The following is a 10,988-nucleotide window of genomic DNA, read 5'->3' as shown; positions in this document are numbered from 1 at the left end:
GTTAAAATATATATTTATAATTTTAATAAATGACAAATTAAAAAGGCATGAACATTTTTTTTGTATCGAAAAAATATCGAACCGTGACACCAAAGTATCGAACCGAACCGAACCGTGAATTTTGTGTATCGTTGCACCCCTATTACCCAGATAGACTGCAGGTCATAACTTCTTTCCTGAAGTTCAGTTCACCTGACACTCGGACCGGCAGCCGCCTCGGGTCTCTGCTCTTGCCTCCCCTTTCCTTCATCCACCTGCTAGCCTCTGTGGTAGCTCCGCCATTGCCACCACCAAACAACTTAGTTATTTTTACACATCTGCCAGCACCTGGCCAATCCACCACCTTTCATTGTTTATACTGTTACTAAAAAAAATGAATAAATAAATAATCGGCCATAAAAACGAAAAATCACCATCGTCCAGCTATGGTCTTGCCATCAGTTAAGCTGGCACGCGCACCCAGGGTTGCCGACCCCTGGATTAAATGCACTCTCTCATTTCATCTGTAGTTGTTCTGTCAGATACAATTACGCCTTGCAGAAATATTAGACTCACAGACATATCATGTAGGGGAATGAGACCTGTGTCATAGTCTTCATGACTATGAAGTTCATAGTGCTTTATAGTCATGTTCATTGGTTTAAGACGAATGTGTCTTTGACAAAAGTATTTGATGTTTTGAAAATGAGATGGGGCTGGACTAGTATGGGCTCAAAATGTGGTCATAAATATTTTGTACTTGTAAATCAGTTTTGTACTTGAAAATCAGGATTTGTATGTCTAAAAAGAATTTGTGTGTGCGTAAAAAAGGTTTGTATGTGTAAAAAAGATTTGTGTGTGCGTAAAAAAGATTTGACCGCCAAACCCATCTGTTCTCTGATTGGATTGTTACATTTGTTGATTGACATGACATTGACCAATCAGATGAAAGGAAGAAATATAGGGTCAAAATTCGTACTTGTAACTTGCAGGTTTTTTTTGGCTAAGTCCACACACAAATCTTTTTTACACACACACAAATTCTTTTTACACATACAAATCCTGATTTACAAGTACAAAACTGATTTACAAGTACAAAATATTTATGACCACAGTTTGAGCCCATAGACTAGCAGTCTTCTTATGATCATTTGTTAAAAAAAACTTCTTTTGTAAAGGTAAATAAATCAAAGTGCTTAATTAACTGAATTTGCAGCTTAAAGTATAAAAGTGCTTTTAGTCAGCAACACTAGAAAATCATTATGTCATGTTAATTCATTTAACACCCAGTAATAATGTGATTAGTTATTGTGTGTTAAGTTATACTGATGTTGAATTGAAATGCTACTGACCCAGTTGTATAATCATTGTTCACATGTGTCTGTGAAGGTTCTCAGTCATCCAGGTCATCGTAGTCAAAGGAGCTTGCAAAGAAAAGCGTCTGGACTTCTTTAAGTTGCTTGAAGACGTTTCACCTCTCATCCGAGAAGCTTCTTCAGTTCAATTCATTCAGTTCAGTTCATTGTTCACATGTGTTTTTTTTTTTTTTAGGTTTGTACCAGTGATGGCAACTTCAGAATCGCAGAACTCTCTTGCAACCCCTGGCTCTCCTCCATCCGAGATTTCAGCCCCCATATCCAGCCTAGCTATCTCTGTTCCCTCTGTGACTTTAAGTCCCTCTGGTGAGGAAGAGCGCCCTTTGCTGCATCAGCTGCACAAGTCCTCAAGCCGGGGATGTACAAAAGAGAACCTCTTCACACTACAATCATGGCCATGTGGCAGATAGCTTGCCATCTAGTCCACTGTTCGCTATGGAGAATACTGACTACCAAACCATACAGGACACCAGAGCTGCCAGCTATATGTTTTCAATAGCACCTGTGAAATTAATTAACACAAACAACAATGTAAGTGACTGCAGCAACAATAGTGTCACTGACCATGTGGTTGATTATTTGAGGTTAAATGGTGACAGCATACTAGTAAGTGATACAGAGGAGCCTCGGGGGGAACACATACCCTTCCTAAGTGCAGACAGGAATACAGTCCTTTTACTCAGGGCTGTAGATAGCGGCAGGACTAACCCAGCATCACCAAATGATGACCTACCAGTAAAGTCATCTAGCCTCATCAACCAACAAGATTTAATTGCTGCGTAAAGTAAAAAAAAAAAGAAAGAAAAGAAATTGCTAAGATTACTTCACATGGAGGAAGAATATAAACAACCTTTAAACCTTTATTTTCGATAAATTCTCATAATTTATTTGCTGTGTAAAGACTTTTAAAGACAAATGAAGAATGAAACTTTTATTTTAGAGATGTAGTAAATAAAGTTTTATAAAAAAAACAGTACAGATGTCTTGTAGGTAAAGTGCCATACGCTAGTATGCAGCAGTTCATAGTATAGTTAAAAGAATATTTCAGTGCAGACAAATATCAATGGTGCCTTTCTGTTTAGTATGCTTAAGGGGCCGTAATATTGCATACTGGGCCATGCATCACCCTCTTATTCTTCAAGTTAATAATCAGATGCTCTGTGTTGTCTGCCTTTAACATCTTGCACTTTAGGGCACCCACTGACATATTTGAAATCAAATGTTATGGGTTCAAAGTGTATGCTATGTTCTTAAATGCTGTCATGAAAAAATGAGCAGACAATTGACTTGAATTGATGGTTTTCTTACCTGATGTCCTACTTTTATCACAGTCTTATGGTATATATTATTAGTAAGCTTATAACCTGGATTCCATCAAAATGTCAGAGATCTTAACTCATTCACTGCCAGCCATTGGCAGTGAATGAGTTAAACCCATTGACTCATTCACTGCAATTGACGGCTATAGACGTCAATGGCAGTGAATGAGTTAATAATTTTATTCATCACTGGACTCACTGTGGATGACCTGCCAGAAATGAATATTGTAGCTGTGAGATAAACATACATTCATTAAAGTTTGCCTCAACAAGGTGCATAAGATACACACAAAGAGTTGTATTTACATTCGACCATTTCTATGTTTAAGAAGTATTCACTGAATTGTATGGCATTGTTATAACAATTAAACAATGTTCATGCTTAAAGAGTAGCAGCCTAATAATCCTAAGGTTTCTGGTATGGGTTAAGCTGGATGCTGGTTTTCACATGCCCCATAATCCTCCTTAGAAGTTTTATTTATTCCTATGCTGACAGATGTTGATGTTCTGCCTAAGTATAAACTGTCTCAGTTAAGGTGGTACAGTCAACGACTACTAGTGTGAAGACCAGCAATTCTTTAAAATAGTATCTTTAAATCAACAATATCTACAAAGTAAATTAGCTACAAGATCTATGTCTGATTTGTTCTTGTGTGAATCCAACCAGTGCCTTGTATTGCACTGTGGATCTTAGAGAAGTGCTGAATGTATAAATTGTGGTAATTTCCTTTAATTTAAACCATATTTCTGGAAAAAAAAATTGAAATTTCCCCCCAAATTAACTTGTTATCCTCTTGCTGTAAGAGTCAAGTTCAGGTTTTTCCTTTTAATTTAAATGACCTGTCTTGATATACAATTACAATTATTTTCAACAGATTGAATATAAACAATGCAAGATATACAGTCATTTCATCTGCACACATTAGTACATAGAGAAAAAAATATCTTGCACATTTTGTCACTTGAATGGTTAGCATAACACAGAGAACATTGTTTTGAAATGGGGGTGTCTTTAATTTATGTAAATATATCAGGAAAATCTCCTGCATTGTTGTTTCTCACTGAATATCACATTATGTGTTTTGTGTGTTAGTGTCAAAGCATTTGGGATTGAAAAAGAACTTTCAGTTGTTCTGTCTCACTATTGATTGATACAATGAAAGTCTTGTGCAGCTGTAATAATAAATAAAACACACATTTCACATTTGAGCATACATGTGAACATGATTTATATGTCAAATCTATGGCTTTTTATCAGTTTGGGTTTTTTTGGTAAGGACTGATCATTTTAAAGAACTGAAGATGAATTCTCTTCAGTTCTTTAAAGAGAACTTTGTAATTAGACCTTCTGGACCGCTCATGGCAGAACAAAGTCCCAACAATGATAGGAATTAGGACAAGACTCCTGGTGTCTAGATGCTGGCAGTGGTGGAATTGAGGATGAAGGCTTGGATGTGGGTTCTGAATGGAAGGAAATGTGGAGGAGTCGGGTTGCACATATGAGCGTCTGAAAGACAGAATGATGAAACAGCAGTGAGATTTAAAGCACACACATAAGAGAGGCTGATTGTCTTGCAGCAGGCAGGCAAGAAAATTATCCAGCTTAGAGTGATGATGTCAGTATTGTCAGAGTTGTTTGACACTGTGGGAAAGTGGATGTGATGTAAAGAATGGACTTGCAGTCAAAAACCCAGGAAAGCAGGCAGATTAGTGAATAATTTCTTATAGTAAACACTATAGTGTTTAGACTACACAACTTCAAATTAAGTCCTGGCTGCATATTACACTGAAAATAAATAATAACACAAATTTGTACTCCCTTTACATACATGTTATTCTATGTGCTGAGCAATGCCATTTTGTTTTAATTCTGTATTTTACTTGTATCTTTGATACCCATTAAACATGTAATTTTTTTTTCATGTAATGTCTTCTTTCATGAAAGCAAATAAAAGTATTTTTGAGCACAAAATTTTGATTTGTGTTCATGACTTATTGAGTGCATAAGGTAAAGCTGCAGATCTTGCCAAGCTTTAAGCAGTTTAGGAAAGCTAAAGACACATGGGTAGCGGGACAACTTCAGTCCTGTATCATTTAATTAATATAATTAATAATGAATTCATCTTACTGCTGGCTATCATATGATGTATATTAGCTTGCTGATTAAAGGTAATATATATATTACTAATTTATGATATATATTATAATATATTGTAGTAAACTTACCATTTAGTTCACCTTTAGTTCAGAATGAACCCAATCCTGGCACCATTCCTCTTCTGCAGCTTTCTGACTACTTCACTCGTCACCATGGCAACCACCTCTTACCCTCCTTTAGACCCGCATGAAAAGAGAGAGTTCTCCAAGCCCAGAAACTCGTGACCATGTTTACCTTCTGGTGCACTCACTAGTGAGACAACCCTCCCCCTTAAATTCCTTAGAGAAGGGGACTTTCTCTGTAATGTCTAATAGTATCAGAGGAGCAGTCCACCTCCAAAACTTCTCCGCAATACACTGTGTGCAGTAAATGACAAAACACAAACACACATATGTGATGCTAATTATGAGATATTAGCCTTACAGACAAACATAAATCGCAACATGGAGGCTTGGGGACCTCATTTGTTCACACCACATCAATAAGATGCTCTCTGATGGTTAGAAGGGATGGCTACTGTGTCACACATAGCTTTGCACTACTAAAGTGTTTTTGGTAACATGAGACTGAACAAGACAGAAGTACGAAGAGTGTGAAGAGAGATAGTGAAATGCGCCAGTGCTTCTACAGGTTGTCAGACTGACAACCTGTGGAAGGCAGTAATTGGTGTGCAATATTTTTACAGGAGGGCTAGTGGAGACAATGACATCTAAGGATAGGAATTAAATTCTGAGTAGTTCAGCTGTACTGGGTCCCAATTTCCAGTAGTTTAATGCTTTATAAATGTTAGTCTGCTTGCTTAACGATTTTGCTTATCGGTTCCACTTGCACTTGTGCTGCAATCACATGATTTCCATTCCAGTGCTGGAGGAGGAAAATAATGGTGCAGTCTGTAGGGTGGAAATGGACATTAATTTTATTTTTACTTTACAAAAGGACAACAGAGCAATGGTACAGTGCAAACTGCATACAGGACAGAAACAACTGCATTATGCTGCTAACAAAATAACATACTAACACTAGCAAGATTCGTGTTAGTGTGCTAACACGAAGCTTGCTAGCTTTAATTCACTTTGTGGTTTCCTCAGTCTGCTGGTTTAGAGCCCCCAGACAGGAGGATTCAGGGTAAATGGCCTGTATTTATATAGCGCTTTACTAGTCCCAAATGTGAAACGCAGTTTGCTGCTTCTTTTGCTGCTGGCTCGGTGAATTTTGGTTGGAGAGAGACAAAACCTGCGCTCAGAATCAGCGCAAAAAGACGTAATCACAGCGCGGACCGGACGCATCAGAATCGCTAAGTTCCGACAGCGTGTCCGTCTACGGGCCATCGGGTGAGAAAGCCGAGAAAGATAAAGCCGATTCTGATGCGTGGGGTCCGTTCTGTGTTTACGTCTTTGTGTGGAATCCGTATACCTGCTCTCGTTTGCTGTTTGGTTGTTGTTGAAATGGTTTTGTGAGCTTTAATCTGAGAACCTGCGTTTCTGGCAAAACACAGTTATATTTAAAAGTCGATTCAGGATTTAATGAATTGATATCGCTTTATTCAAGCTACTCACCTCCCACTTCCACCTGCACTTTCAACTGGACCACGGCCAATCAGAGAGGTCCCACCCCTTACTATCTCTGATTGGTTTAGTCCACGATAGGGGCATAATGTGTGTCTGTTGTTGACCACAGGGAATGTTGCAGATATTTATTTTTTTTCTTGCTACCCGAACAGTTGGTCGCACAGGTGCAACCAATTTTTTTTTTTAGTCGCACCACTGAAAAATTTGGTCGCATTTGCGACTAAATTGGTCGCACTCTAGAGCCCTGCCTGATGTGGGGCATGAAGGATTTTAAATTGTACTCTCGATTCAACAGGGAGCCAATGACGAGAAGCTAGATAGGAGAAATATGCTTTCTCTTTCTAGTCCCTGTCCGTATTATTGCTGCAGTATTTTAGATCAACTTATCCTCTATAACTTAAAGTGGTCAGTTTGACATATATTACAAGTGTCATTATCCTGTTTTTCTTCCTGGCATTATCCAGTTTTTGTGTTTTGTTTTGGACTCGTTATTCACTTTTTTGATAGTAAGAAGTTAATTATGTTCTAGTTGAGGGTGTTACTTTCTGGTTCCTCTGAGTTTGTATTTATAGTTTTTGATTTCTGGTCTGTTCATGTCTGTCCCAGTCTCATCTCCATGTTTTGTTATTCTTGTTTTGTTTGTCTCAGTGTGTGTGTTACAGAGATGGGCAGTAACGCGTTACTTGTAACGCTTTACTGTAATCTGATTACTTTTTTCAAGTAACGAGTAAAGTAAGGGATTACTACTGCAAAAAAGGTAATTAGATTACCGTTACTTTCCCGTAGGAACGCTGTGTTAATAATTCAATGTCCACGTTAACGATCATTTCGCTTTAGGTACTTTTCTTTACTGCGTTACTAAAACCGTGATTTTTTTGCTAGAATGTCTCATGACAGTGACGTAAGTGAGTGCAACGTTTGTGATCAACAATGGATAATATATCAAGTGCAGGAGAGAGTATGAGCATGGAGCGTTTAAAGTGTGGAAGTACTGACCCTACTTTAAGTATGATTCCATAAAAAGTGACAAATACATTAGTGTCCGTTGTGCGTGGGAAGAAAACTTCTTTTAATTATTTTTTAAAACGAAAACGGAAAATCTCCGTTTTCAAAAATACCCGTGTACGTGTGGACGTAGCCTCAGTCTCTGACTGGAAGCGCTAATTCGTCATTCGGCTTTTGTCAGACTAAAGTAACTGTTAAAACTGTTTGAAAAGCTAAGCTATACAACAAGGAGAGATTGAGAATTTCCTTTTAGTTCTCAGTTTATTTGATATTGACAAAAGTTAGTCAGTTTTGTCTGTTCTTCTGTAAAACAAACTAAGATTTATTTTTAGAATTAATATTTTGTTTCTAAGTGGAATTGACAATTTAGTAGTCTGTTTCGTTTGTTCTATTTTGAAACTTAAACGCTTTAGCGGCTGCCTTTTGTGTAGTTTGCAATATTTGCCTTTATTTATCTGAAAAAGTCTCATGTTCCTTAAGTACATCTACCCTGTTGAACTTATTATGGGAAATAAATATTTAAATCAAAACAAGCTGCTTATTATTTCACATTTTACTTGTGAGCAACGGCACATTTAAATCTTACAAATATAGTTATTTGGCTTATATCGTGATAGATATCGTTATCGCCTGAAATGAAAAAAACATATCGTGATATGAAAAAATCTCATATCGCCCAGCTCTAGGACAGCGGTTCGGATACACTGTCGGAGTCCATTTCTGCATACTATAGTGCACGGAGTGGCGGTGTTCGTTCCTTGGTCCGTAGAAGGCAAGGACCTCACAGGGGACGCCTTGTGTAGTAAAATGGGATCTAGATCCAGTAGAGCGGCAGACGTTCCACCGGGCAGCCAGGGACAAAACTCAATATTTGACTGTATGGTTAAGAAATGGGGAATTGGGTGTATGAAATATGTTGTTAAGTGGCAAAAAGTAAACGGGTTTCCTGGGAAGGGATCGCTGAGTGTTAACCAGTTAAAGAAAGTAGAGAAACAGTTGCGGGAGGAGGAAGTGAAATTATTGAAATAAGGGAAAGTTAACACTGTAGATTTGCGTAGGGTAAGCGATGAGAAGGAATGTTTGAAAATGTGGATGATGGAAGCAGAAAGGAGAGAAAAGAAAGCAGCTCTGACAGAGTTGCCTAGAGAAGTGCATGGAAGGGAGGCTGATGCAGAATCTGCCTCAGCGCCTCTTCCGCCTCCGTATAACATGGAGAACAAAACATAATTTCCCTGTTCACACGCTGCGCCAAAAATCGGTCCACCCCGAGGATCGGGTCCCCCGACACAAACAGAGTAACATAGTGTACGCTGTTAAGTGCCAGAAGGATTGCCAGGATTTATACATCGGGGAAACCAAACAACCTCTGGCGAAGCGGATGGCACAACACAGAAGAGCTACCTCGTCAGGCCAGGACTCTGCAGTCTATTTACACCTACAGGCCAGTGGACACTCTTTCAATGATGAGGATGTGCACATCCTGGACAGGGAGGAACGCTGGTTTGAGCGCAGAGTCAAGGAGGCCATTTACGTGAAAAGGGAAAGACCATCTCTGAATCGAGGAGGGGGCCTAAGGGTACATCTGTCACCATCTTACAATGCTGTGATTGCAGTCATTCCCCAACTCTCTGTGAATGGGACTCATGGCCATTGATCAGTGGTCTTTGATCAGTGGGTTTTGGTCAGTGGTTGTTGATCAATGGTCATGAGAATTTGCATAATTATGATTAAAGAACTGACCTCCCAGCCCATTGTTCCTTCAGGGGGCTGGTTTCAGTCATTATGCAAATGTACTGTTTATAAGATTGGGGAAACCTGCAGTCAGCTGAGACTGAGAAGTCACTTGGATGAGTGATGAAACGTTTCTCCCACAAAACGCTACGTCCAGATGAACAGATTCAACTTTTGGAGATTCCCCCTCCCTAAACAACTAAATGCCATGTTGCCATATCATTTTTTGATTGGTCGACATGGTACATTTTTCGACCAGTAGGAAAGGGTGGGTTTTTTTGTTGTCCATTTTGCTCACAGGCGGAGAGTGCTTTCAAGCACTTTCCTTATTAAACACAGTTTTTACCGTTTCTTCCCGCTGTAAATATAAACAACGATAGTATCCAGGAAGAAATCCAAACATTGCATATATTTTTATTATAACTCTGGTTTTACGAGGCCTATCAACACAATTTAAAAACTGGTATAAAGTCCACACTTTTCCCGTCAATTGTTCCTTCTGTCCTGCTCACATCTCCAATGGCTGTAAACGTTGTCAATTAACGTGGCTTCACTCCACATCAGCCACGCCACTTTGATAGCTAAAACACCAGTGTGTGTGACAGGATGCTATCTTAGCCTGTCAATGACGTTGATTAGCTGCGTATATACGAATGTGAATCGCATTATTGGCTGGACTATGGGATAAGGTGGCATCGTTCTAATGCCATATGGGAGCAGCCAGTCACTTACTGACTAACACTGCAAAACAGAATTGTTAAAGTATTTATTTTAATTTCAATTCAGGTTAGATTTTTTTTGTGCGCAACGCAGATTTTTTTTTGCGCAGAGACCATGCCAGCAGTGCGCAATTGCACACGCGCGCAGCTAACAGGGAACATTGGTCATGTGTATTATGTTTAGTTCTGCTTCCTCTTTCTTGCCAGTCTGATTATGTTACTCAAGCGTGAAACTGCATATCAAGATGCTGAGTTCACCCTGTCGCCAGCATCTGATCAGTTACAAATATAGATAATTTTATTAATTTATTAATACATGGGAGAATCTGGTGGTTTATAATCGAATATTTCATTGAATTAATGTTTAAAAGACAGTCTTGTTTTTTATTTGTTCCACAGTAGCCTCAGTGGTCTTTAAAGGCCTTGGAGTAAGTAAAGAATTAATAATACAAATGTAGGGTTAGGCAGTATTCTCCATATAAAGTCAGCAAGTAGAAATATGTGCTCCATTTTAGAAGCTTTAGAGAAGCTTGTCTCCTTTTCTCTGTGTTTGCACTCCTTGTCCCTAAAACAAAACATACATTTTTTCCCCCTGTGCGCATTCCTTTGAAGAAACTTTCCTTGCAGTGGTGAGGTAATCAGGGCTCATGATGGAATTTCTGTGGAATGATTTGAACCTGTGGAATAACCCTGTGGTACCGGAACTTTCATAATACTAATCTTGTGTTTGGATTATTGATTCACGTTCGTGTTTTAAATAAACACCTAAATAAACCTTTAGTACTAGAAATAGTATAAGTTCTGCCTGCCTCAGTGGTCCGTTGACAGCAAGTTTTTATTATAATTTTATTTCAGATGAAATAAGAAATGAACAGCCTAGGCAAAAAAATGCCTTTAGGGTTTAATGAAAGTATTAAAAGTATCAAAAGAATAATGATGATATAAGATTTAATAAGATTTAAACTCTTAATACTGATCAAATATATACCTAACATATTTACTGTATAATCTGCATTATACAAGTAGAAAATTATATTCAAAATCTTATTTTGAAGGGCAGTTGTGGAGCACTTGCAATTGGCCAAAATCCAGGACAGCCCAGTGGCTTTGAAAACTCAAATGAGCAGAGTCTT

Source organism: Mchenga conophoros, linkage group LG7, assembly GCF_057382185.1.
Source record: "Mchenga conophoros isolate Kocher_MC1m ecotype Shallow Benthic linkage group LG7, M_conophoros_male_GT1.1, whole genome shotgun sequence".
NCBI lineage: Eukaryota > Metazoa > Chordata > Actinopteri > Cichliformes > Cichlidae > Mchenga > Mchenga conophoros.
The sequence above is the reverse complement of the archived record's forward strand: the minus strand, read 5'-3'. Positions refer to the sequence as shown.